Source organism: Watersipora subatra, chromosome 3 (genome assembly GCF_963576615.1).
Source record: "Watersipora subatra chromosome 3, tzWatSuba1.1, whole genome shotgun sequence".
NCBI classification, from domain to species: Eukaryota; Metazoa; Bryozoa; class Gymnolaemata; order Cheilostomatida; family Watersiporidae; genus Watersipora; species Watersipora subatra.
The window spans coordinates 12,050,900-12,077,240 of NC_088710.1; the positions used below are offsets into that span (position 1 = coordinate 12,050,900).

Sequence of the window (26,341 nt, forward strand, 5' to 3'; positions counted from 1 at the left end):
ATTGTAATATGATACTATTAGTAATTTATATTTTTAATTACGTGTATTATTTTTATTATAATAACAAAACTAATTCATACTGCATATCTATCTGTAAAACGTAATATATTAATCTACAATTGATAAAATAATGTTATAAGTTTCACGATTAATTTCGCCAAATTTCTTAACCCCACTCGCTTATAGATATGTTATATAAAATAGTTATTGTCATTTTCTGGTATCATCGTTAATATCATATTAATATTATTAGATGATTATTATTATCATTAGATAAAGAGTTTGTGCCAACCACTGAAAACTGGGAAGAGTTTGAGCGCTATGTTGGCCAGCGTCAAATGCTCTCCAATTACATGTAAGATAAAGCTGAACTTAACCAAACTTGACAAATTATAAAAAATATCTATAGAGTTTTTACTCACATTTTATGTTTACAACATCATGGATTCTGATAAGGTTTGGTAAAATCTATGTCATGATTGCATGGCTGTATATTTATTCTTTTTCTGATCAAGAAAATATGATATAATAACAGAAAATGATCTTTTACAAATCTTATTGCAAGTCAACTATTGTGTTGTGATTTCAGACCCGAATCTTCCTTCAAAGAGGAAAATATTATAGTAAGTGTGACAGCACTCCAGCGACTATTTCACTGTCACGCCTGCGCCCTTTCCTGCTCATTCACAATGGTGCGAGAAGGCGGATGGGTAGAGTTCAAGGTTACATGTGCCTCCTGTCACCAATCGTACACTTGGGAAACAATTGCCAGGGTGAACAGAGCTCACGTCATCAACCCCCTGCTGGCAGCTGCATCACTCTTTTCTGGCGGATGCCTTACGCAGAACCTCCGTTTTCTGTCGCTCCTGAACATCGCGATACCAAGCCACAGCGTTTGTCTCTATCAACAAAGAGAATACTTACATGGTGTGAGTGTTAATATTTACCCATAAACTTGGAAAATGTGAGTAAAAGCTTGGCAAACAAATTGAATAACGACATTCAGAATCAATTTTTTTCTTGGAATGAAAATATGTCATCCTTCAAGCGAAATATATTATAATTTAAAATTCTGATTCTTCATCATAATATAGCACAAATAAGGGGAAGAGGATTCTACATTCTTAGACTAATGATAATAATTCAAATTAATATAGGAAAATAATGAATTTTTACAATATTTTACAGTGTATTGCTGAGCGGTACATCCTGCATAACGAGGGATTGATGGCAGCAATTGATTGGGAGCTTGATTTGGCAGGTGACAGTAGATGCGATAGTCCGGGGCATTGCACAGTATACAGGGCCTACACTATGATGGATCAGAGTTGCGGTTTAATAGTCAGCAGCCATCTTGTCAAGGTAAAACTTTGACAGTTTTTACTTCACAGCCTGACAAAAGCCCAAATTTTTTAGTAGTTATGAATACATGAACATGAAGTTGCTGATCTAGCTAAATAATTCATTCAAATAATGTGAAAGGGATTGTTGGTTGTAACTTTCTTTACTTGGCAGTCAACAGAGACCACCAGCTCTAATGCTATGGAGCTGGAAGGCTTCAAGCAACGCCAGTCCAATCTAATTTCCCACAGCCTGAGAGTGAGGTTCATTACAATGGATGTTGTTACAAAGGTTGTGTGCATACCGCAAGCTTGTGTTTTGGCTTATGCCGCAAATTCGTCGCGGTGAGCGACGGCCTCTACCTGCCTGCTTGGTGTTTAAGATTCGGGCTCTTTTCCCACCAACGGATAATGAAGAAGAGTTTGCAGACTAGCAAACAAGATTTGCGGCATTAGCCAAAACACAAAATTGCGGTATGCGCTCAACCTTTTCCGAGCATTTGGCGATGGCTCTCCAAATGGAAATAGATTATCTACCAAAACAATCATTAAAAAACAATAATTGCTGATCATCAAAATAATCTCGATCTTTATATAATAAAATGATAAAACTAATACACTCTACTGTAGTAAGTGTACAAGCCAAATATAACAATTCTCCTTGTGTTCCACGAGTTCAGAATATGTGTGTTCAACCGATGCATTGAATGTGTGACACAAGAATTGTAGATAATGCATGACACATTAGCATAGATTTGGTGTTGTTGGCATTAAATAAAAATCCAACTCACTATGATATCGCAGGTAATTATTCTACCCAAACTCAAGGGGTGCAGGCGCTACAAGTTCATCCACACCAGGATGCATACACAGGCATTCATGCTCCCCGCGGTCTTGGAGACGATGCACAAACTCAGCATCATGGCAGCACAAACATTCAGGAAGAGATGGCATGTCTTGACAGCGCTTGCAGACACACCACTCTGTAGCCGGTGGTATTAGCTCCTAAAGAAATGAACAGATATGTCAATGCAACCATAGCTAATACATCAGGTCTATGTTATCTAACAGTATATCAGTGCAGCACTAGATTTAAATATTAAAATTGTTAATGTTGTCATTCGAGAAAAATCTGTAATTATTTTTTTGCAATATGAAGCGATAATTATCATTACTTAAATCATATATATATATACAATGTATATATATATATATATATATATAATATTCGTTCTATCACTCTCTAGCTAAAACTATTACTACTAGCTACCTTGGCACATAAGAGCTGGCTAGTGGCGGTGCTTACTTGCTGGGAGGCTTGATTCTGTTGAGGATCTTCTTCAGTTAAAGCGTCAGGCTCAAAACGCCAGGGTCTTAACTGTTCGCATTTTGACATTTTTTATGATCGCAACTCAGACATGTACACGTACGTTGAATCGTTGGACGGAATGGCTAAGCTGAAACTGTAAAGTAGCGAGCATCTATATTTGATACGGAGTCTTAGGTAAAACCCGAAGTGTTTCTTTTAAACTATCGCTACGATAAGTTTTATATTGAGCTATTTATTGGCCTTTCAATTCACGCGAGAACATAACGTGACAAGACAACCACCAAACTCGGCGGATACGTCATCAAAATCAAGAGATTCCAATCTACGGCGGCTTTTCGTTTTTGAACTCTTAAGAGCTTGTAATCACATTTCCACATATTTGACACCTACAACACAACAGAGTAAGACATGGCGAATCTTTTGATACCAAATAACTGTAATGTGAATTTTGTTGCAAGTCAACCTTTAAAGTTGAACTGCATCACTATTCTCAGACTAAAAAACTAATTCAAATGTTTTGATCTGATTATAAAACATTTTGTTTAAAGATTGAAGTGCGTGAACACCTGAATGTACCATACCATATCATCACCATATGTGTGACACACATTTTCTATAAAAAGACACCACAAAGCTTAAAAAAATTGTTACAAATAAAAACTGAAATACAACAACATTTAAAACAAACAAAAATTGACAAGATAAATTTATGGCAACATAGCAAATGCTGTGATTGTGTAGATGTAGTCGCAGGTGTTTTCACTTTTTCTAATCCTCTGATGGTTAGAACTTGTTGAGCTTTATTGCAGAGATACGATATACTATACATAACTATACGATACTTTAGAGTAAGTTTGTGGAAACCGTGATAAACAGCGCAAGTATTATACTTTAAATAATGTGATAGCTTTAACCCATTAGAAGAGCCAAATCAGAAATGCTTATTTTTTCTTCAAATGAATAATTCATTGTTGTGTTTTTTCAGCCCTTGTTCACTATGCCTTTATCAAGTAATATTTTAAATAACATAAAAAGGTTGCTTAAAGTAAGCTTTTACTAGTTAATTTGTAAAAGCACCTAGTTTTGTAGGTTCGAGACATGTGACCATAGAGCTCAAAATAACCTATTTGTGTGATAAATGTAATAGGGCTAATTCAAGAAATTATTTTATTAATTGAATTGAAAGCAACAATACTTTTATTACTTAAAAGCTGATAGCATGGTGAGGGGAAGCGAACATTACAGTGAATTATGGGAAGGTATCGATGACAAGATAAGGTAGGGCAATTCCAAAAACAAAACAAACAAAGCCATTGTACAAAAAATCAAAAACTATTATTGACAATACTCCCCTTTAGTTGTAAAATTTTAATCAAGGAATACAGACTGATAACAAAGTAAGATCTGGCTAACTAACCTACCTAACCGACCAAAACGTCTAACAACCTACGCTACACCTAGCATATCTCTGAGTTTCCTGAATCATGAAAATCTCCGCAACCATATGATCGGTGTAGCAGTGCTTAGTTCGAACACAGTTGCTCATGATCTCTTGGCGTACGTAGTGATACTTAATGAATATGTGTTTGAAGCGTTTGCTTGTTTCGGTTTTGTTTGCAATGTTTATAGCAGACAGATTGTCGATGTTGAGCTTGATTGGTTGCATCGGTGTGTTGTCGATGCACAGGTAAAGTTGGCGTAGCCAGGAGGCTTCTTTTGTTGCTTCATGAGCTGCAATGTACTCGGCCTCGGCTTTTTATAAGGCAACAACATTTTGCTGTTTGCTCATCCAACTAATGGAGCCACCACAATGCTTAAACAGTACACCTGAAGTGGAGTGCTGACTCTCATTTTCTTTCCAACTAGCATCAGAGTAGACAATTGGCTGCTGATATGCTTTCTTGTAACAAATGCCAAGCTCTGGCGTTGCTTTGAAGTAGCGTAGAACTCTTTTCACCCCTGTAAGGTGGGTTTTAGTTGGGGCAGTGTTCAATTTAGACCACACTCCCACTGCGTATTGTATGTCTGGACTGGTGGAAGTGGCAGCCTAGCGAAGGCTACCAATTATGGATTGATACAATACTTGGTATACATGTTTACTTTCATTGTTCCTCATTAGCTTGAAGTCTGCAGCCATGGGGGTAGTGGCAGTTTTGCAGTCCGCCAAATTGTATTTCTGCAGAATTTGTTGAATGTATTGTTTTTGGTGCCGCTTCAGAGAAGTCAAAGTGAATGCTGATTGAATGCCCAAGCAGAACTTAAGTTTTTCCAAATCCTTCATCTGAAAACAAGCGCTAAGGGCCAATTTAATTTAATCTAGGACTGACTGATTGTCACAGATTAGAACTAAGTCATCTACATACACTGCTATAATGGCCTGGATATTATCATGCTGGCTTATACACACACGTTGATCTCTGCTTGACTGGGTGAGGTCTGTGAATTTAAGAAACTGGTCCCACACTTGATTCCAACAGAGTGAAGCTTGTTTGAGTTTGTGTAGAGACCGTTGCAACTTACACACAAAGTTTTCTTTATCAGGAAGGACCAATTCTTCAGAATGTCTCATATAAATTTCCTCTGAGAGATCACCGTTGAGAAAGGCTGTAACAATGTCCATTTGGTAGATGATCATGTCACGGCTTACTCTATATGAGAGCAGGGAATGAAGAGATGATCGCTGAACGATTGGAGCAAAAGTATCATCGTAGACTAATCCGTGCTGTTGAGCGAAACCCTCGCGACGAGTCTAGCTTTGTATTTTGCAACGTTGCCATCAGTATTGTACTTTACTTTAAAGACCCACCTGTAACCAATGCCTTCTAGATTTGGCAGTAACTCTACCAGCGTCCATTTTTTATTCTCCATTTGAGCCTCATAATGTTTCTGGGCCGATTTCAACCACTCATCAGACTGGGGGCTTGACTGGGCTGCCTTGAAGGATTTTGGTTCTTTCAGATCGATTACACAATTGGCGGCATGTCCCTTACTAATGCAATCATGTATATCATATCTCCTGGGCTGGGTAGAATTGCAAGCACTTCGATTTAATGCTAACTCCGGTCCGTGATCGTGACTTTGGTTGTATGCTGGTTCGATCTTGAGTTGATCACTGGAGTTGTGTGTTCTCACACAATCAACGTGTTTTTTTGGCAGGCCCAGTTTTGAATAACCAAAACAACATCTTTGCGCACAACAACATTCTGACTTACGGGGTCGTATAAGCATATTTTTGAATCTAAGGCTATATCCAAAGTGGATCATCGTTTCAGCTTTATCATCCAGTGTTTGCCTCAATTCATTTGAAACATGGGCGTTAGCAATGCAGCAAAATGTGCGAAGATGGTTTAAAGCTGATTTATTTCCATATCACATTTTGTATGGAGTTGTGCACTCAATTGTGAGCATTGGTTGACACTCCCTTGCGTACATATATGGCTGTACTAATGGCTTCAGCTCCGATTCAATGATCATCGCTCGGGCGGTTTCACATACCGTCTGATTAAATAATTCTACGCCATTTTGTTGGAAATGAGTAATGAGTTGTCAGCTGATGCTGAATACCATGAGAACAAAGGTGTTGTTCAAGCTGTTCAGATATATATTCCCCACCTCTGTCAGAGCGTAACGTTCTGATTGTTTGACCGGTTTGATTTGTAACTAAAGCTCCATAATCCTAAAAAACTGAAAACACATCAGATTTATCTCGAATAAAATACACATGTACAAACCTACTGTAATCATCAATAAAGGTAACAAAATATTTACTGTTAACAATAGACTGATTTCGAATGGAACTACAAACATCACTATGTACAAGCTCTAATACCCTCTTAGATTTGATATCACCGGTAGACTTTAACGGTTTATGCGCTATATTACCTCTGATACATGGCTCGCATTGACCTACTGATACATTGGATAGATCGGCATCAGTTACTAATGATTCTCGGTTCATCTGATGAATAGTTGACTGATTTAAATGAGCTAGGCCTTGATGCCATAGAGTGGTACATGATGCCAGACTTGCGCGATGATTGGATGATTCAAGTTTTATATAGTATACTTTACCAACACGTGTGCCTATAGCGTGTGTCTGACCAATCTTAGTTTTCACCCAGGCTCTGCTATGGCCAAATTGAACGATCATACCTTTATCTGTTCTAAACCTGACCGAGAATAGATTTTTCTTCAGATCAGGTACGTGAAGTACGTTATAGAGAACGGCTTTTCCAGTCACACGCTTATTTACTCGCACTGTGATGTGTACATTACCAATAGCTATAGCATCAACGGCGAGTCCATCAGCAATCATCACTTTTTCCGGTTTGTCTAGTAGTGTATAGGACTTAATGGATGACTTGTCATGTGACGCGTTGCTCCTGAGTCCATTAGCCATTCTTGTACAAGATCACTACTGTAGCCAGCTGGGAAAGCAGATTCATCACTGTGATAGTTGTTATCAACTTCTGCTACATACTTTGCTCTGTGTGAGTATTGTGGGACGCGTCCATGACTCATTCCCCGTCAACCATAACTTGGTCTAGGTTTCAGATAGTCTCTGATGAGATACTGATTAGAGTTACAGTTATAACATTCACGTCTGACATATTTTCTCTCAGCAGAGAGGGCAGTGTCAGAACTCGCTGAGTGTTTGACGGTATCTGAGACAGCTGATTTTTCACGTGCTCTTTGTTCACCACAACATTTTCCTGCCAGTTTCATAATGCGAATCGATGTTTTAACGAAAGCATAATTTCACATTTCATCATTTGCCCCAACACCGGAAGCATTTTTGCTTGGAAAATTTTTCTGATAGTTTCGTAATGCAGATTAATGTTTTAACAAAGCATATTCATACATATGAAAATCTCACTTTTTGGTTCATTCATTTGGTGGTCATCATAGTGTTTTCAATGGCTATTTTAGCAACAAAATGCATCAACCAAAAATCGAACCTGTGGCTCCCACGTGGCAGATGATAATTCTACCACTAAATCACCGATGCTGTTTCATGAGAACGTCAAAATAAATTTGCTGTCGAATGTGTTATCCAAAAGAAAGAAACAAATGATTTCAGTTACAAAGTCACCACGCCGAGCTATCTTTGGACTCATGAGCAACTTTTTTGCACTATCGCTTTAGAACAACAGTCTCTGGTTTGTTCCGACAGTAGCAACAGATTTTCTCGGAAAGTTCTCCTGGAAAATTTGTAATGCAGACTGATGTTTTAAAGAAAGCATAATCAAACCATTGAGGAAACAATTTTTTGATGTTAGCTTGATCACGGCGTTGTCAATGGCTAATTGAGACACAAAATGCATCGACTGGGAATCAACCCCGGGCCTCCTGTGTGGCAGGTGAGAAATTTACCACTGAAGCACCAAGGCTGTTTCATGACATAACCAAAATCTTTTTGCTATCTAATGAGTTTTCCAATAAAAAACTCAAAAGATTTCAGTTACACAGCCACCACGTCGAACTGTTTTCAGACTTATCAACAATTTTTTCACCCGATCAATTAAAACAAGAGTTCATTATTTATCCCAACGGCAGAAGCATATTTGCTTGGAAAGTTTTCCTGCTAGTTTCGTATTGTGAATTGATGTTTTAACGAAAGCATAATCATACAATCTACATAAACATCTTTTGGAATACTCACTTGTTGGTCACAGCACTTTCATTGGCTAATTAGGCAACAAAATGCATCGGCCGGGAATCAAACCCAGGCCTCCCGCGTGGCAGGCAAGAATTCTACCACTGAACCACCGATGCTGTTTCGTGAAAAAACTAAAATGTTTTTGCCATTCCATATAATTTTTAGTATGATAAAAACCAATAATTTCAGTTACACAGCCACAACCTCGATATGTTTTCAGACTTATCAGCACCTTTTTTGCCCAATCACATTAATACAACAGTTCATTAATTCTACCAACGGCAGAAGTATATTTGCTTAGAAAGTTTTCCTGCCAGTTTCATAATGCGAATTGATGTTTTAACGAAAGCATAATCATACAAACTACATAAATATCTTTTTGTATACTCACTTGGTGGTCACTGCGTTTTCATTGGCTAATTAGGCAACAAAATGCATCGGCCGGGAATCGAACCCAGGCCTTCCGCATGGCAGGCGAGAATTCTACCACTGAACCACCGATGCTGTTTCATGACAAAACTAAAATGTTTTTGCCATTACGGATAATATTTAGTATAATAAAAACCAATGATTTTAGTTACACAGCCACCACCTCGAGATGTTTTCAGACTTATCAGCAACTTTTTCGCCCAATCACATTAACACACCAGATCATTATTTATCCCAACGGCAAAAGCATATTTGCTTGGAAAGTTTTCCTGCTAGTTTCGTATTGTGAATTGATGTTTTAACGAAAGCATAATCATACAATCTACATAAACATCTTTTGGAATACTCACTTGTTGGTCACAGCACTTTCATTGGCTAATTAGGCAACAAAATGCATCGGCCGGGAATCAAACCCAGGCCTCCCGCGTGGCAGGCAAGAATTCTACCACTGAACCACCGATGCTGTTTCGTGAAAAAACTAAAATGTTTTTGCCATTCCATATAATTTTTAGTATGATAAAAACCAATAATTTCAGTTACACAGCCACAACCTCGATATGTTTTCAGACTTATCAGCACCTTTTTTGCCCAATCACATTAATACAACAGTCCATTAGTTATCCCAACGGTAGAAGCATATTTGCTTGGAAAGTTTTCCTTCTAGTTACATAATGCGACTTGATGTTTTAACGAAAGCATAATCATACAAACTACATAAACATCTTTTTGTATACTCAATCGGTGTTCACAGCGTTTTCATTGGCTAATTAGGCACTAAAATGCATCGGCTGGGAATCGAACCCGGGCCTCCCGCGTGGCAGGCGAGAATTCTACCACTGAACCACCGATGCTGTTTCATGACAAAACTAAAACGTTTTTGCTATTGCGTATAAGTTTTAAGATGATAAAACCCAATGATTTCAGTTACGCAGCCACCACCCCGAGATGTTTTTGGACTTATCAGCAACTTTTTTGCCATATCACATTGATACAACAGTTCATTATTTATCCCAACGGCAGAAGAATCTTTGCTTGGAAGATTTTTCTGCCAGTTTCATAATGCGAAGTGATGTTTTAACGAAAGCATAATCTTACAATCTACATAAAACATCTTTTTGTATACTAACTTGATGATCACAGCGTTTTCATTGGCTGATTAGGCAACAAAATGCATCGGCCGGGAATCGAACCCGGGCCTCCCGCGTGGCAGGCGAGAATTCTACAACTGAACCACCGATGCTGTTTCATGACAAAACTAAAATGTTTTTGCTATTGCGTATAAATTTTAAGATGATAAAACCCAATGGTTTCAGTTACACAGCCACCACCTCGAAATGTTTTCGGACTTATCAGCAACTTTTTTGCCTAATCACATTGATACAACAGTTCATTATATATCCCAACGGCAGAAGAATCTTTGCTTGGAAGGTTTTCCTACCACTTTCATAATGTGAATTGATGTTTTAACGAAAGCATAATCATACTAACTACATAAACATTTTTCGTATACTCGCTCGGTGGTCACAGCGTTTTCATTGGCTATTTAGGCAACAAAATGCGTCGGCAGAGAATCGAACCCAAGCTTCCTGCGTGGCAAGGGAGAATTCTACCACTGAACCACTGATGCTGTTTCATGACAAAATTAAAATGTTTTTGCCATTGCGTATAAGTTTTGGTATAATAAAAACAAATAATTTTTTTTTTCACAGCCACCACCTCGAGATTTTTTCAGACTGATCAGCAACTTTTTGCCCAATCACATTAACACAACAGTTCATTATTTATCCAAATGGCAGCAGCATATTTGCTTGGAATGTTTTCCTGCCAGTTTCATAATCCGAATTGATATTTTAACGAAAGAATAATCATACAAACTATATAAACATATTTTTGCATATCCACTTGATGGTCACGGCGTTGTCATTGGCTAATTAGGCAAAAAAATGCGTAGGCCGGGATTCAATCTTGGGCCTCCCACGTGGCAGGCGAGAATTCTACTACGGAACCACTGATGCTGTCTCGTGACATCACAAACATGGATTTGCTATTGAATGTGTTCTGCAATAAAAAAAACAATGATTTTGGTTGCACAGCCACAACCTCGAGATGTTTTCAGACTCATCAGCAACTTTTTCGCCCAATCACATTAATACAACAGTCCATTAGTTATCCCAACGGTAGAAGCATATTTGCTTGGAAAGTTTTCCTGCTAGTTACATAATGCGACTTGATGTTTTAACGAAAGCATAATCATACAAACTACATAAACATCTTTTTGTATACTCACTTGGTGGTCAGAGCGATTTCATTGCCTAATTAGGCAAGAAAATCCATCTGTCGGGAATCGAACCCGGGCTTCCCGCGTGGCAGGCGAGAATTCTACCACTGAACCACCGATGCTGTTTCATGACAAAACTAAAACGTTTTTGCTATTGCGTATAATTTTTAAGATGATAAAACCCAATGATTTCAGTTACGCAGCCACCACCCCGAGATGTTTTTGGATTTATCAGCAACTTTTTTGCCATATTACATTGATACAACAGTTCATTATTTATCCAAACAGCAGAAGAATCTTTGCTTGGAAAGTTTTCCTGCCAGTTTCATAATGTGAATTGATATTTTAACGAAAGCATAATCATACTAACTACATAAACATTTTTTGTATACTCAATCGGTGGTCAGAGCGTTTTCATTGGCTAATTAGGCACTAAAATGCATCGGCCGGGAATCGAACCCGGGCCTCCCGCGTGGCAGGCGAGAATTCTACCACTGAACCACCGATGCTGTTTCATGACAAAACTAAAATGTTTTTGCTATTGCGTATAATTTTTAAGATGATAAAACCCAATGATTTCAGTTACGCAGCCACCTCCCCGAGATGTTTTAGGACTTATCAGCAACTTTTTTGCCCAATCACATTGATACAACAGTTCATTATTTATCCCAACGGCAGAAAAATCTTTGCTTGGAAGGTTTTCCTACCACTTTCATAATGTGAATTGATGTTTTAACGAAAGCATAATCATTCTAACTACATAAACATTTTTTGTATACTCACTCGGTCGTCACAGCGTTTTTATTGCCTAAATAGGCAACAAAATGCATCGGCCGGGAATCGAACCCGGGCATCCCACGTGGCAGGCGAGAATTCTACCACTGAACCACCGATGCTGTTTCATGACAAAACTAAAATGTTTTTGCCATTGCGTATAATTTTTAAGATGATAAAACCCAATGATTTCAGTTACGCAGCCTCCTCCCCGAGATGTTTTGGGACTTATCAGCAACTTTTTTGCCTAATCACATTGATACAACAGTTCATTATTTATCCCAACGGCAGAACAATCTTTGCTTGGAAGGTTTTCCTACCACTTTCATAATGTGAATTGATGTTTTAACGAAAGCATAATCATACTAACTATATAAACATTTTTCGTATACTCACTCGGTCGTCACAGCGTTTTTATTGCCTAAATAGGCAACAAAATGCATCGGCCGGGAATCGAACCCGGGCCTCCCACGTGGCAGGCGAGAATTCTACCACTGAACCACCGATGCTGTTTCATGACAAAACTAAAATGTTTTTGCCATTGCGTATAATTTTTAAGATGATAAAACCCAATGATTTCAGTTACGCAGCCTCCTCCCCGAGATGTTTTGGGACTTATCAGCAACTTTTTTGCCTAATCACATTGATACAACAGTTCATTATTTATCCCAACGGCAGAAGAATCTTTGCTTGGAAGGTTTTCCTGCCATTTTCATAATGTGAATTGATGTTTTAACGAAAGCATAATAATACTAACTACATAAACATATTTTGTATACTCACGCGGTGGTCACAGCGTTTTCATTGCCTAATTAGGCACTAAAATGCATCGGCCGGAAATCGAACCTGGGCCTCCCGCGTAGCAGGCGAGAATTCTATCACTGAACCACCGATGCTGTTTCATGGCAAAACTAAAATGTTTTTGCTGTTGCGTATAATTTTTAAGATGATAAAACCCAATGATTTCAGTTACGCAGCCACCTCCCCGAGATGTTTTAGGACTTATCAGCAACTTTTTTGCCCAATCACATTGATACAACAGTTCATTATTTATGCCAACGGCAGAAGAATCTTTGCTTGGAAGGTTTTCCTACCTCTTTCATAATGTGAATTGATGTTTTAACGAAAGCATAATCATACTAACTACATAAACATTTTTCGTATACTCGCTCGGTGGTCACAGCGTTTTCATTGGCTATTTAGGCAACAAAATGCGTCGGCCGAGAATCGAACCCAAGCTTCCTGCGTGGCAAGGGAGAATTCTACCACTGAACCACTGATGCTGTTTCATGACAAAATTAAAATGTTTTTGCCATTGCGTATAAGTTTTGGTATAATAAAAACAAATAATTTTTTTTTTCACAGCCACCACCTCGAGATTTTTTCAGACTGATCAGCAACTTTTTGCCCAATCACATTAACACAACAGTTCATTATTTATCCAAATGGCAGCAGCATATTTGCTTGGAATGTTTTCCTGCCAGTTTCATAATCCGAATTGATATTTTAACGAAAGAATAATCATACAAACTATATAAACATATTTTTGCATATCCACTTGATGGTCACGGCGTTGTCATTGGCTCATTAGGCAAAAAAATGCGTAGGCCGGGATTCAATCTTGGGCCTCCCACGTGGCAGGCGAGAATTCTACTACGGAACCACTGATGCTGTCTCGTGACATCACAAACATGGATTTGCTATTGAATGTGTTCTGCAATAAAAAAAACAATGATTTTGGTTGCACAGCCACAACCTCGAGATGTTTTCAGACTCATCAGCAACTTTTGCGCCCAATCACATTAATACAACAGTCCATTAGTTATCCCAACGGTAGAAGCATATTTGCTTGGAAAGTTTTCCTGCTAGTTACATAATGCGACTTGATGTTTTAACGAAAGCATAATCATACAAACTACATAAACATCTTTTTGTATACTCACTTGGTGGTCAGAGCGATTTCATTGCCTAATTAGGCAAGAAAATCCATCGGTCGGGAATCGAACCCGGGCCTCCCGCATGGCAGGCGAGAATTCTACCACTGAACCACCGATGCTGTTTCATGACAAAACTAAAACGTTTTTGCTATTGCGTATAATTTTTAAGATGATAAAACCCAATGATTTCAGTTACGCAGCCACCACCCCGAGATGTTTTAGGACTTATCAGCAACTTTTTTGCCCAATCACATTGATACAACAGTTCATTATTTATCCCAACGGCAGAAGAGTCTTTGCTTGGAAGGTTTTCCTACCACTTTCATAATGTGAATTGATGTTTTAACGAAAGCATAATCATTCTAACTACATAAACATTTTTCGTATACTCGCTCGGTGGTCACAGCGTTTTCATTGGCTATTTAGGCAACAAAATGCGTCGGCCGAGAATCGAACCCAAGCTTCCTGCGTGGCAAGGGAGAATTCTACCACTGAACCACTGATGCTGTTTCATGACAAAATTAAAATGTTTTTGCCATTGCGTATAAGTTTTGGTATAATAAAAACAAATAATTTTTTTTTTCACAGCCACCACCTCGAGATTTTTTCAGACTGATCAGCAACTTTTTGCCCAATCACATTAACACAACAGTTCATTATTTATCCAAATGGCAGCAGCATATTTGCTTGGAATGTTTTCCTGCCAGTTTCATAATCCGAATTGATATTTTAACGAAAGAATAATCATACAAACTATATAAACATATTTTTGCATATCCACTTGATGGTCACGGCGTTGTCATTGGCTAATTAGGCAAAAAAATGCGTAGGCCGGGATTCAATCTTGGGCCTCCCACGTGGCAGGCGAGAATTCTACTACGGAACCACTGATGCTGTCTCGTGACATCACAAACATGGATTTGCTATTGAATGTGTTCTGCAATAAAAAAAACAATGATTTTGGTTGCACAGCCACAACCTCGAGATGTTTTCAGACTCATCAGCAACTTTTTCGCCCAATCACATTAATACAACAGTCCATTAGTTATCCCAACGGTAGAAGCATATTTGCTTGGAAAGTTTTCCTGCTAGTTACATAATGCGACTTGATGTTTTAACGAAAGCATAATCATACAAACTACATAAACATCTTTTTGTATACTCACTTGGTGGTCAGAGCGATTTCATTGCCTAATTAGGCAAGAAAATCCATCGGTCGGGAATCGAACCCGGGCTTCCCGCGTGGCAGGCGAGAATTCTACCACTGAACCACCGATGCTGTTTCATGACAAAACTAAAACGTTTTTGCTATTGCGTATAATTTTTAAGATGATAAAACCCAATGATTTCAGTTACGCAGCCACCACCCCGAGATGTTTTTGGATTTATCAGCAACTTTTTTGCCATATTACATTGATACAACAGTTCATTATTTATCCAAACAGCAGAAGAATCTTTGCTTGGAAAGTTTTCCTGCCAGTTTCATAATGTGAATTGATATTTTAACGAAAGCATAATCATACTAACTACATAAACATTTTTTGTATACTCAATCGGTGGTCAGAGCGTTTTCATTGGCTAATTAGGCACTAAAATGCATCGGCCGGGATTCGAACCCGGGCCTCCCGCGTGGCAGGCGAGAATTCTACCACTGAACCACCGATGCTGTTTCATGACAAAACTAAAATGTTTTTGCTATTGCGTATAATTTTTAAGATGATAAAACCCAATGATTTCAGTTACGCAGCCACCTCCCCGAGATGTTTTAGGACTTATCAGCAACTTTTTTGCCCAATCACATTGATACAACAGTTCATTATTTATCCCAACGGCAGAAAAATCTTTGCTTGGAAGGTTTTCCTACCACTTTCATAATGTGAATTGATGTTTTAACGAAAGCATAATCATTCTAACTACATAAACATTTTTTGTATACTCACTCGGTCGTAACAGCGTTTTTATTGCCTAAATAGGCAACAAAATGCATCGGCCGGGAATCGAACCCGGGCATCCCACGTGGCAGGCGAGAATTCTACCACTGAACCACCGATGCTGTTTCATGACAAAACTAAAATGTTTTTGCCATTGCGTATAATTTTTAAGATGATAAAACCCAATGATTTCAGTTACGCAGCCTCCTCCCCGAGATGTTTTGGGACTTATCAGCAACTTTTTTGCCTAATCACATTGATACAACAGTTCATTATTTATCCCAACGGCAGAACAATCTTTGCTTGAAAGGTTTTCCTACCACTTTCATAATGTGAATTGATGTTTTAACGAAAGCATAATCATACTAACTATATAAACATTTTTCGTATACTCACTCGGTCGTCACAGCGTTTTTATTGCCTAAATAGGCAACAAAATGCATCGGCCGGGAATCGAACCCGGGCCTCCCACGTGGCAGGCGAGAATTCTACCACTGAACCACCGATGCTGTTTCATGACAAAACTAAAATGTTTTTGCCATTGCGTATAATTTTTAAGATGATAAAACCCAATGATTTCAGTTACGCAGCCTCCTCCCCGAGATGTTTTGGGACTTATCAGCAACTTTTTTGCCTAATCACATTGATACAACAGTTCATTATTTATCCCAACGGCAGAAGAATCTTTGCTTGGAAGGTTTTCCTGCCATTTTCATAATGTGAATTGATGTTTTAACGAAAGCATAATAATACTAACTACATAAACATATTTTGTATACTCACGCGGTGGTCACAGCGTTTTCATTGCCTAATTAGGCACTAAAATGCATCGGCCGGAAATCGAACCTGGGCCTCCCGCGTAGCAGGCGAGAATTCTATCACTGAACCACCGATGCTGTTTCATGGCAAAACTAAAATGTTTTTGCTGTTGCGTATAATTTTTAAGATGATAAAACCCAATGATTTCAGTTACGCAGCCACCTCCCCGAGATGTTTTAGGGCTTATCAGCAACTTTTTTGCCCAATCACATTGATACAACAGTTCATTATTTATGCCAACGGCAGAAGAATCTTTGCTTGGAAGGTTTTCCTACCTCTTTCATAATGTGAATTGATGTTTTAACGAAAGCATAATCATACTAACTACATAAACATTTTTCGTATACTCGCTCGGTGGTCACAGCGTTTTCATTGGCTATTTAGGCAACAAAATGCGTCGGCCGAGAATCGAACCCAAGCTTCCTGCGTGGCAAGGGAGAATTCTACCACTGAACCACTGATGCTGTTTCATGACAAAATTAAAATGTTTTTGCCATTGCGTATAAGTTTTGGTATAATAAAAACAAATAATTTTTTTTTTCGCAGCCACCACCTCGAGATTTTTTCAGACTGATCAGCAACTTTTTGCCCAATCACATTAACACAACAGTTCATTATTTATCCAAATGGCAGCAGCATATTTGCTTGGAATGTTTTCCTGCCAGTTTCATAATCCGAATTGATATTTTAACGAAAGAATAATCATACAAACTATATAAACATATTTTTGCATATCCACTTGATGGTCACGGCGTTGTCATTGGCTCATTAGGCAAAAAAATGCGTAGGCCGGGATTCAATCTTGGGCCTCCCACGTGGCAGGCGAGAATTCTACTACGGAACCACTGATGCTGTCTCGTGACATCACAAACATGGATTTGCTATTGAATGTGTTCTGCAATAAAAAAAACAATGATTTTGGTTGCACAGCCACAACCTCGAGATGTTTTCAGACTCATCAGCAACTTTTTCGCCCAATCACATTAATACAACAGTCCATTAGTTATCCCAACGGTAGAAGCATATTTGCTTGGAAAGTTTTCCTGCTAGTTACATAATGCGACTTGATGTTTTAACGAAAGCATAATCATACAAACTACATAAACATCTTTTTGTATACTCACTTGGTGGTCAGAGCGATTTCATTGCCTAATTAGGCAAGAAAATCCATCGGTCGGGAATCGAACCCGGGCCTCCCGCATGGCAGGCGAGAATTCTACCACTGAACCACCGATGCTGTTTCATGACAAAACTAAAACGTTTTTGCTATTGCGTATAATTTTTAAGATGATAAAACCCAATGATTTCAGTTACGCAGCCACCACCCCGAGATGTTTTAGGACTTATCAGCAACTTTTTTGCCCAATCACATTGATACAACAGTTCATTATTTATCCCAACGGCAGAAGAGTCTTTGCTTGGAAGGTTTTCCTACCACTTTCATAATGTGAATTGATGTTTTAACGAAAGCATAATCATTCTAACTACATAAACATTTTTTGTATACTCACTCGGTGGTCACAGCGTTTTTATTGCCTAATTAGGCAACAAAATGCATCGGCCGGGAATCGAACCCGGGCCTCCCGCGTGGCAGGCGAGAATTCTACAACTGAACCACCGATGCTGTTTCATGACAAAACTAAAATGTTTTTGCTATTGCGTATAAATTTTAAGATGATAAAACCCAATGGTTTCAGTTACACAGCCACCACCTCGAAATGTTTTCGGACTTATCAGCAACTTTTTTGCCTAATCACATTGATACAACAGTTCATTATATATCCCACCGGCCGAACAATCTTTGCTTGGAAGGTTTTCCTGCTAGTTTCAAAATGCGAATTGACGTTTTAACAAAAGCGTAATCATACAAACTACATAAACATTTTTCGCATACTCACTCGGTGGTCACAGCGTTTTCATTGGCTAATTAGGCACTAAAATGCATCGGCCGGGAATCGAACCCGGGCGTCCCGCGTGGCAGGCAAGAATTCTACCACTGAACCACCGATGCTGTTTCATGACAAAATTAAAATGTTTTTGCCATTGCGTATAAGTTTTAGTATAATAAAAACAAATAAATTTTGTTACACAGCCACCACCTCGAGATTTTTTCAGACTGATCAGCAACTTTTCGCCCAATCACATTAACACAACAGTTCATTATTTATCCAAATGGCAGCAGCATATTTGCTTGGAATGTTTTCCTGCCAGTTTCATAATCCGAATTGATAACTTAACGAAAGAATAATCATACAAACTATATAAACATATTTTTTGCATACCCACTTGATGGTCACGGCGTTGTCATTGGCTCATTAGGCAAAAAAATGCATAGGCCGGGATTTAATCTTGGGCCTCCCACGTGGCAGGCGAGAATACTACTACGGAACCACTGATGCTGTCTCGTGACATCGCAAAAATGGATTTGCTATTGAATGTGTTCTGCAATAAGAAAAACAATGATTTTGGTTACACCGCCACAACCTCGAGATGTTTTCAGACTCATCAGCAACTTTTTCGCCCAATCACATTAATACAACAGTCCATTAGTTATCCCAACGGTAGAAGCATATTTGCTTGGAAAGTTTTCCTTCTAGTTACATAATGCGACTTGATGTTTTAACGAAAGCATAATCATACAAACTACATAAACATCTTTTTGTTTACTCACTTGGTGGTCACAGCGTTTTCATTGGCTAATTAGGCACTAAAATGCATCGGCCGGGAATCGAACCCGGGCCTCCCGCGTGGCAGGCGAGAATTCTACCACTGAACCACCGATGCTGTTTCATGACAAAACTAAAACATTTTTGCTATTGCGTATAAGTTTTAAGATGATAAAACCCAATGATTTCAGTTACGCAGCCACCACCCCGAGATGTTTTTGGACTTATCAGCAACTTTTTTGCCATATCACATTGATACAACAGTTCATTATTTATCCCAACGGCAGAAGAATCTTTGCTTGGAAGATTTTTCTGCCAGTTTCATAATGCGAAGTGATGTTTTAACGAAAGCATAATCTTACAATCTACATAAAACATCTTTTTGTATACTAACTTGATGGTCACAGCGTTTTCATTGGCTGATTAGGCAACAAAATGCATCGGCCGGGAATCGAACCCGGGCCTCCCGCGTGGCAGGCGAGAATTCTACAACTGAACCACCGATGCTGTTTCATGACAAAACTAAAATGTTTTTGCTATTGCGTATAAATTTTAAGATGATAAAACCCAATGGTTTCAGTTACACAGCCACCACCTCGAAATGTTTTCGGACTTATCAGCAACTTTTTTGCCTAATCACATTGATACAACAGTTCATTATATATCCCAACGGCAGAAGAATCTTTGCTTGGAAGGTTTTCCTACCACTTTCATAATGTGAATTGATGTTTTAACGAAAGCATAATCATACTAACTACATAAACATTTTTCGTATACTCGCTCGGTGGTCACAGCGTTTTCATTGGCTATTTAGGCAACAAAATGCGTCGGCCGAGAATCGAACCCAAGCTTCCTGCGTGGCAAGGGAGAATTCTACCACTGAACCACTGATGCTGTTTCATGACAAAATTAAAATGTTTTTGCCATTGCGTATAAGTTTTGGTATAATAAAAACAAATAATTTTTTTTTTCACAGCCACCACCTCGAGATTTTTTCAGACTGATCAGCAACTTTTTGCCCAATCACATTAACACAACAGTTCATTATTTATCCAAATGGCAGCAGCATATTTGCTTGGAATGTTTTCCTGCCAGTTTCATAATCCGAATTGATATTTTAACGAAAGAATAATCATACAAACTATATAAACATATTTTTGCATATCCACTTGATGGTCACGGCGTTGTCATTGGCTAATTAGGCAAAAAAATGCGTAGGCCGGGATTCAATCTTGGGCCTCCCACGTGGCAGGCGAGAATTCTACTACGGAACCACTGATGCTGTCTCGTGACATCACAAACATGGATTTGCTATTGAATGTGTTCTGCAATAAAAAAAACAATGATTTTGGTTGCACAGCCACAACCTCGAGATGTTTTCAGACTCATCAGCAACTTTTTCGCCCAATCACATTAATACAACAGTCCATTAGTTATCCCAACTGTAGAAGCATATTTGCTTGGAAAGTTTTCCTTCTAGTTAGCTAATGCGACTTGATGTTTTAACGAAAGTATAATCATACAAACTACATAAACATCTTTTTGTATACTCACTTGGTGGTCACAGCGTTTTCATTGGCTAATTAGGCACTAAAATGCATCGGCCGGGAATCGAACCCGGGCCTCCCGCGTGGCAGGCGAGAATTCTACCACTGAACCACCGATGCTGTTTCATGACAAAACTAAAACGTTTTTGCTATTGCGTATAATTTTCAAGATGATAAAACCCAATGATTTCAGTTACGCAGCCACCACCCCGAGATGTTTTTGGACTTATCAGCAACTTTTTTGCCATATCACATTGATACAACAGTTCATTATTTATCCCAACGGCAGAAGAATCTTTGCTTGGAAGGTTTTTCTGCCAGTTTCATAATGCGAAGTGATGTTTTAACGAAAGCATAATCATACAATCTACATAAAACATCTTTTTGTATACTAACTTGATGGTCACAGCGTTTTCATTGGCTGATTAGGCAACAAAATGCATCGGCCGGGAATCGAACCCGGGCCTCCTGCGTGGCAGGCGAGAATTCTACCACTGAACCACCGATGCCGTTTCATGACAAAACTAAAACGTTTTTGCTATTGCGTATAATTTTTAAGATGATAAAACCCAATGATTTCAGTTACGCAGCCACCTCCCCGAGATGTTTTAGGACTTATCAGCAACTTTTTTGCCCAATCACATTGATACAACAGTTCATTATTTATCCCAACGGCAAAAGCATATTTGCTTGGAAAGTTTCCCTGCCAGTTCCATAATGCGATTTGATGTTTTAACGAAAGCATAATCATACAAACTACATAAACATCTTTTTGTATACTCACTTGGTGGTCACAGCGTTTTCATTGGCTAGTTAGGCAACAAAACGCATCGGCCGGGAATCGAACCCAGGCCTCCCGCGTGGCAGGCGAGAATTCTACCACTGAACCACCGATGCTGTTTCATGACAAAACTAAAATGTTTTTGCTATTGCGTATAATTTTTAAGATGATAAAACCCAATGATTTCAGTTACGCAGCCACCTCCCCGAGATGTTTTAGGACTTATCAGCAACTTTTTTGCCCAATCACATTGATACAACAGTTCATTATTTATCCCAACGGCAGAAAAATCTTTGCTTGGAAGGTTTTCCTACCACTTTCATAATGTGAATTGATGTTTTAACGAAAGCATAATCATTCTAACTACATAAACATTTTTTGTATACTCACTCGGTCGTCACAGCGTTTTTATTGCCTAAATAGGCAACAAAATGCATCGGCCGGGAATCGAACCCGGGCCTCCCACGTGGCAGGCGAGAATTCTACCACTGAACCACCGATGCTGTTTCATGACAAAACTAAAATGTTTTTGCCATTGCGTATAATTTTTAAGATGATAAAACCCAATGATTTCAGTTACGCAGCCTCCTCCCCGAGATGTTTTGGGACTTATCAGCAACTTTTTTGCCTAATCACATTGATACAACAGTTCATTATTTATCCCAACGGCAGAACAATCTTTGCTTGGAAGGTTTTCCTACCACTTTCATAATGTGAATTGATGTTTTAACGAAAGCATAATCATACTAACTATATAAACATTTTTCGTATACTCGCTCGGTGGTCACAGCATTTTCATTGGCTAATTAGGCACTAAAATGCATCGGCCGAGAATCGAACCCGGGCCTCCCGCGTGGCAGGCGAGAATTCTACCACTGAACCACCGATGCTGTTTCATGACAAAATTAAAATGTTTTTGCCATTGCGTATAAGTTTTAGTATAATAAAAACAAATAAATTTTGTTACACAGCCACCACCTCGAGATTTTTTCAGACTGATCAGCAACTTTTCGCCCAATCACATTAACACAACAGTTCATTATTTATCCAAATGGCAGCAGCTTATTTGCTTGGAATGTTTTCCTGCCAGTTTCATAATCCGAATTGATAATTTAACGAAAGAATAATCATACAAACTATATAAACATATTTTTTGCATACCCACTTGATGGTCACGGCGTTGTCATTGGCTCATTAGGCAAAAAAATGCATAGGCCGGGATTTAATCTTGGGCCTCCCACGTGGCAGGCGAGAATACTACTACGGAACCACTGATGCTGTCTCGTGTCATCACAAAAATGGATTTGCTATTGAATGTGTTCTGCAATAAGAAAAACAATGATTTTGGTTACACAGCCACAACCTCGAGATGTTTTCAGACTCATCAGCAACTTTTTCGCCCAATCACATTAATACAACAGTCCATTAGTTATCCCAACTGTAGAAGCATATTTGCTTGGAAAGTTTTCCTTCTAGTTAGCTAATGCGACTTGATGTTTTAACGAAAGTATAATCATACAAACTACATAAACATCTTTTTGTATACTCACTTGGTGGTCACAGCGTTTTCATTGGCTAATTAGGCACTAAAATGCATCGGCCGGGAATCGAACCCGGGCCTCCCGCGTGGCAGGCGAGAATTCTACCACTGAACCACCGATGCTGTTTCATGACAAAACTAAAACGTTTTTGCTATTGCGTATAATTTTCAAGATGATAAAACCCAATGATTTCAGTTACGCAGCCACCACCCCGAGATGTTTTTGGACTTATCAGCAACTTTTTTGCCATATCACATTGATACAACAGTTCATTATTTATCCCAACGGCAGAAGAATCTTTGCTTGGAAGGTTTTTCTGCCAGTTTCATAATGCGAAGTGATGTTTTAACGAAAGCATAATCATACAATCTACATAAAACATCTTTTTGTATACTAACTTGATGGTCACAGCGTTTTCATTGGCTGATTAGGCAACAAAATGCATCGGCCGGGAATCGAACCCAGGCCTCCTGCGTGGCAGGCGAGAATTCTACCACTGAACCACCGATGCCGTTTCATGACAAAACTAAAATGTTTTTGCCATTGCGTATGATTTTTAGTATAATAAAATCAATGATTTTAGTTACACAGCCACCACCTCGAGATGTTTTCAGACTTATCAGCAACTTTTCGCCCAATCACATTATTACAACAGTTCATTATTTATCCCAACGGCAAAAGCATATTTGCTTGGAAAGTTTCCCTGCCAGTTCCATAATGTGATTTGATGTTTTAACGAAAGCATAATCATACAAACTACATAAACATCTTTTTGTATACTCACTTGATGGTCACAGCGTTTTCATTGCCTAATTAGGCAACAAAATGCATCGGCCGGGAATCGAACCCGGGCCTCCCGCGTGGCAGGCGAGAATTCTACCACCGAACCACCAATGCTGTTTCATGACCAAATTAAAATGTTTTTGCCATTGCGTATAATTTTTAGTATGATAAAACCCAATGATTTTGGTTACGCAGCCACAACCTCGAGATGTTTTCAGACTCATCAGCAACTTTTTCGCCCAATCACATTAATACAACAGTCCATTAGTTATCCCAACGGTAGAAGCATACTTGCTTGGAAAGTTTTCCTGCTAGTTACATAATGCGGCTTGATGTTTTAACGAAAGCATAATCATACAAACTACATAAACATCTTTTTGTATACTCACTCGGTGGTCACAGCGTTTTTATTGCCTAATTAAGCAACAAAATCCATCGGCCGGGAATCGAACCCGGGCCTCCCGCGTGGCAGGCGAGAATTCTACCACTGAACCACCGATGCTGTTTTATGACAAAACTAAAATGTTTTTGCTATTGCGTATAACTTTTAAGATGATAAAACCTATTGATTTCAGTTACGCAGCCACCACCCCGAGATGTTTTTGGACTTATCAGCAACTTTTTTGTCCAATCACATTGATACAACAGTTCATTATTTATCCCAACGGCAGAAAAATCTTTGCTTGGAAGGTTTTCCTACCACTTTCATAATGTGAATTGATGTTTTAACGAAAGCATAATCATTCTAACTACATAAACATTTTTTGTATACTCACTCGGTCGTCACAGCGTTTTTATTGCCTAAATAGGCAACAAAATGCATCGGCCGGGAATCGAACCCGGGCCTCCCACGTGGCAGGCGAGAATTCTACCACTGAACCACCGATGCTGTTTCATGACAAAACTAAAATGTTTTTGCCATTGCGTATAATTTTTAAGATGATAAAACCCAATGATTTCAGTTACGCAGCCTCCTCCCCGAGATGTTTTGGGACTTATCAGCAACTTTTTTGCCTAATCACATTGATACAACAGTTCATTATTTATCCCAACGGCAGAACAATCTTTGTTTGGAAGGTTTTTCTGCCAGTTTCATAATGCGAAGTGATGTTTTAACGAAAGCATAATCATACAATCTACATAAAACATCTTTTTGTATACTAACTTGATGGTCACAGCGTTTTCATTGGCTGATTAGGCAACAAAATGCATCGGCCTGGAATCGAACCCAGGCCTCCTGCGTGGCAGGCGAGAATTCTACCACTGAACCACCGATGCCGTTTCATGACAAAACTAAAATGTTTTTGCCATTGCGTATGATTTTTAGTATAATAAAATCAATGATTTTAGTTACACAGCCACCACCTCGAAATGTTTTCAGACTTATCAGCAACTTTTTCGCCCAATCACATTAATACAACAGTTCATTATTTATCCCAACGGCAAAAGCATATTTGCTTGGAAAGTTTCCCTGCCAGTTCCATAATGTGATTTGATGTTTTAACGAAAGCATAATCATACAAACTACATAAACATCTTTTTGTATACTCACTTGGTGGTCACAGCGTTTTCATTGGCTAGTTAGGCAACAAAATGCATCGGCCGGGAATCGAACCCGGGCCTCCCGCGTGGCAGGCGAGAATTCTACCACCGAACCACCGATGCTGTTTCATGACCAAATTAAAATGTTTTTGCCATTGCGTATAATTTTTAGTATGATAAAACCCAATGATTTTGGTTACACAGCCACAACCTCGAGATGTTTTCAGACTCATCAGCAACTTTTTCGCCCAATCACATTAATGCAACAGTTCATTATATATCCCAACGGCAGAAGAATCTTTGCTTGGAAGGTTTTCCTGCCATTTTCATAATGTGAATTGATGTTTTAACGAAAGCATAATAATACTAACTACATAAACATTTTTTGTATACTCACGCGGTGGTCACAGCGTTTTCATTGCCTAATTAGGCACTAAAATGCATCGGCCGGGAATCGAACCTGGGCCTCCCGCGTAGCAGGCGAGAATTCTATCACTGAACCACCGATGCTGTTTCATGACAAAACTAAAATGTTTTTGCTGTTGCGTATAATTTTTAAGATGATAAAACCCAATGATTTCAGTTACGCAGCCACCTCCCCGAGATGTTTTAGGACTTATCAGCAACTTTTTTGCCCAATCACATTGATACAACAGTTCATTATTTATGCCAACGGCAGAAGAATCTTTGCTTGGAAGGTTTTCCTACCACTTTCATAATGTGAATTGATGTTTTAACGAAAGCATAATCATACTAACTACATAAACATTTTTCGTATACTCGCTCGGTGGTCACAGCGTTTTCATTGGCTATTTAGGCAACAAAATGCGTCGGCCGAGAATCGAACCCAAGCTTCCTGCGTGGCAAGGGAGAATTCTACCACTGAACCACTGATGCTGTTTCATGACAAAATTAAAATGTTTTTGCCATTGCGTATAAGTTTTGGTATAATAAAAACAAATAATTTTTTTTTTCACAGCCACC

General features: G+C 38.8%; 29 non-coding genes across 29 annotated transcripts; all 29 read right to left on the minus strand.

The window, feature by feature from the left end:
• Window positions 1-8,374: 8,374 nt before the first annotated feature.
• On the minus strand, window positions 8,375-8,445 carry Trnag-gcc (transfer RNA glycine (anticodon GCC)). The gene has a single exon. It is a non-coding gene; the product is annotated as a tRNA-Gly (tRNA).
• Window positions 8,446-8,762: 317 nt separating this feature from the next.
• Trnag-gcc (transfer RNA glycine (anticodon GCC)) lies at window positions 8,763-8,833 on the minus strand. Its single transcript has one exon. It is a non-coding gene; the product is annotated as a tRNA-Gly (tRNA).
• Window positions 8,834-9,150: 317 nt separating this feature from the next.
• Window positions 9,151-9,221, minus strand: Trnag-gcc (transfer RNA glycine (anticodon GCC)). Its single transcript has one exon. It is a non-coding gene; the product is annotated as a tRNA-Gly (tRNA).
• Window positions 9,222-9,538: 317 nt separating this feature from the next.
• Window positions 9,539-9,609, minus strand: Trnag-gcc (transfer RNA glycine (anticodon GCC)). The gene has a single exon. It is a non-coding gene; the product is annotated as a tRNA-Gly (tRNA).
• Window positions 9,610-9,927: 318 nt separating this feature from the next.
• Trnag-gcc (transfer RNA glycine (anticodon GCC)) lies at window positions 9,928-9,998 on the minus strand. Its single transcript has one exon. It is a non-coding gene; the product is annotated as a tRNA-Gly (tRNA).
• Window positions 9,999-11,474: 1,476 nt separating this feature from the next.
• Trnag-gcc (transfer RNA glycine (anticodon GCC)) lies at window positions 11,475-11,545 on the minus strand. The gene has a single exon. It is a non-coding gene; the product is annotated as a tRNA-Gly (tRNA).
• A 316-nt stretch (window positions 11,546-11,861) lies between these two features.
• Window positions 11,862-11,932, minus strand: Trnag-gcc (transfer RNA glycine (anticodon GCC)). The gene has a single exon. It is a non-coding gene; the product is annotated as a tRNA-Gly (tRNA).
• Window positions 11,933-12,248: 316 nt separating this feature from the next.
• On the minus strand, window positions 12,249-12,319 carry Trnag-gcc (transfer RNA glycine (anticodon GCC)). Its single transcript has one exon. It is a non-coding gene; the product is annotated as a tRNA-Gly (tRNA).
• A 316-nt stretch (window positions 12,320-12,635) lies between these two features.
• On the minus strand, window positions 12,636-12,706 carry Trnas-gcu (transfer RNA serine (anticodon GCU)). Its single transcript has one exon. It is a non-coding gene; the product is annotated as a tRNA-Ser (tRNA).
• Window positions 12,707-15,342: 2,636 nt separating this feature from the next.
• On the minus strand, window positions 15,343-15,413 carry Trnag-gcc (transfer RNA glycine (anticodon GCC)). The gene has a single exon. It is a non-coding gene; the product is annotated as a tRNA-Gly (tRNA).
• Window positions 15,414-15,729: 316 nt separating this feature from the next.
• Trnag-gcc (transfer RNA glycine (anticodon GCC)) lies at window positions 15,730-15,800 on the minus strand. Its single transcript has one exon. It is a non-coding gene; the product is annotated as a tRNA-Gly (tRNA).
• Window positions 15,801-16,116: 316 nt separating this feature from the next.
• Window positions 16,117-16,187, minus strand: Trnag-gcc (transfer RNA glycine (anticodon GCC)). Its single transcript has one exon. It is a non-coding gene; the product is annotated as a tRNA-Gly (tRNA).
• A 316-nt stretch (window positions 16,188-16,503) lies between these two features.
• Window positions 16,504-16,574, minus strand: Trnas-gcu (transfer RNA serine (anticodon GCU)). The gene has a single exon. It is a non-coding gene; the product is annotated as a tRNA-Ser (tRNA).
• A 1,476-nt stretch (window positions 16,575-18,050) lies between these two features.
• On the minus strand, window positions 18,051-18,121 carry Trnag-gcc (transfer RNA glycine (anticodon GCC)). Its single transcript has one exon. It is a non-coding gene; the product is annotated as a tRNA-Gly (tRNA).
• A 316-nt stretch (window positions 18,122-18,437) lies between these two features.
• Window positions 18,438-18,508, minus strand: Trnag-gcc (transfer RNA glycine (anticodon GCC)). The gene has a single exon. It is a non-coding gene; the product is annotated as a tRNA-Gly (tRNA).
• Window positions 18,509-19,210: 702 nt separating this feature from the next.
• On the minus strand, window positions 19,211-19,281 carry Trnag-gcc (transfer RNA glycine (anticodon GCC)). Its single transcript has one exon. It is a non-coding gene; the product is annotated as a tRNA-Gly (tRNA).
• A 318-nt stretch (window positions 19,282-19,599) lies between these two features.
• On the minus strand, window positions 19,600-19,670 carry Trnag-gcc (transfer RNA glycine (anticodon GCC)). Its single transcript has one exon. It is a non-coding gene; the product is annotated as a tRNA-Gly (tRNA).
• Window positions 19,671-20,759: 1,089 nt separating this feature from the next.
• Trnag-gcc (transfer RNA glycine (anticodon GCC)) lies at window positions 20,760-20,830 on the minus strand. The gene has a single exon. It is a non-coding gene; the product is annotated as a tRNA-Gly (tRNA).
• Window positions 20,831-21,148: 318 nt separating this feature from the next.
• Window positions 21,149-21,219, minus strand: Trnag-gcc (transfer RNA glycine (anticodon GCC)). Its single transcript has one exon. It is a non-coding gene; the product is annotated as a tRNA-Gly (tRNA).
• Window positions 21,220-21,536: 317 nt separating this feature from the next.
• Window positions 21,537-21,607, minus strand: Trnag-gcc (transfer RNA glycine (anticodon GCC)). Its single transcript has one exon. It is a non-coding gene; the product is annotated as a tRNA-Gly (tRNA).
• Window positions 21,608-21,923: 316 nt separating this feature from the next.
• Trnag-gcc (transfer RNA glycine (anticodon GCC)) lies at window positions 21,924-21,994 on the minus strand. The gene has a single exon. It is a non-coding gene; the product is annotated as a tRNA-Gly (tRNA).
• Window positions 21,995-22,310: 316 nt separating this feature from the next.
• On the minus strand, window positions 22,311-22,381 carry Trnag-gcc (transfer RNA glycine (anticodon GCC)). The gene has a single exon. It is a non-coding gene; the product is annotated as a tRNA-Gly (tRNA).
• A 702-nt stretch (window positions 22,382-23,083) lies between these two features.
• Trnag-gcc (transfer RNA glycine (anticodon GCC)) lies at window positions 23,084-23,154 on the minus strand. Its single transcript has one exon. It is a non-coding gene; the product is annotated as a tRNA-Gly (tRNA).
• Window positions 23,155-23,472: 318 nt separating this feature from the next.
• Trnag-gcc (transfer RNA glycine (anticodon GCC)) lies at window positions 23,473-23,543 on the minus strand. Its single transcript has one exon. It is a non-coding gene; the product is annotated as a tRNA-Gly (tRNA).
• A 315-nt stretch (window positions 23,544-23,858) lies between these two features.
• Window positions 23,859-23,929, minus strand: Trnag-gcc (transfer RNA glycine (anticodon GCC)). Its single transcript has one exon. It is a non-coding gene; the product is annotated as a tRNA-Gly (tRNA).
• Window positions 23,930-24,246: 317 nt separating this feature from the next.
• Window positions 24,247-24,317, minus strand: Trnag-gcc (transfer RNA glycine (anticodon GCC)). The gene has a single exon. It is a non-coding gene; the product is annotated as a tRNA-Gly (tRNA).
• A 316-nt stretch (window positions 24,318-24,633) lies between these two features.
• Window positions 24,634-24,704, minus strand: Trnag-gcc (transfer RNA glycine (anticodon GCC)). Its single transcript has one exon. It is a non-coding gene; the product is annotated as a tRNA-Gly (tRNA).
• Window positions 24,705-25,409: 705 nt separating this feature from the next.
• Window positions 25,410-25,480, minus strand: Trnag-gcc (transfer RNA glycine (anticodon GCC)). Its single transcript has one exon. It is a non-coding gene; the product is annotated as a tRNA-Gly (tRNA).
• A 316-nt stretch (window positions 25,481-25,796) lies between these two features.
• Trnas-gcu (transfer RNA serine (anticodon GCU)) lies at window positions 25,797-25,867 on the minus strand. Its single transcript has one exon. It is a non-coding gene; the product is annotated as a tRNA-Ser (tRNA).
• Window positions 25,868-26,341: the final 474 nt, after the last annotated feature.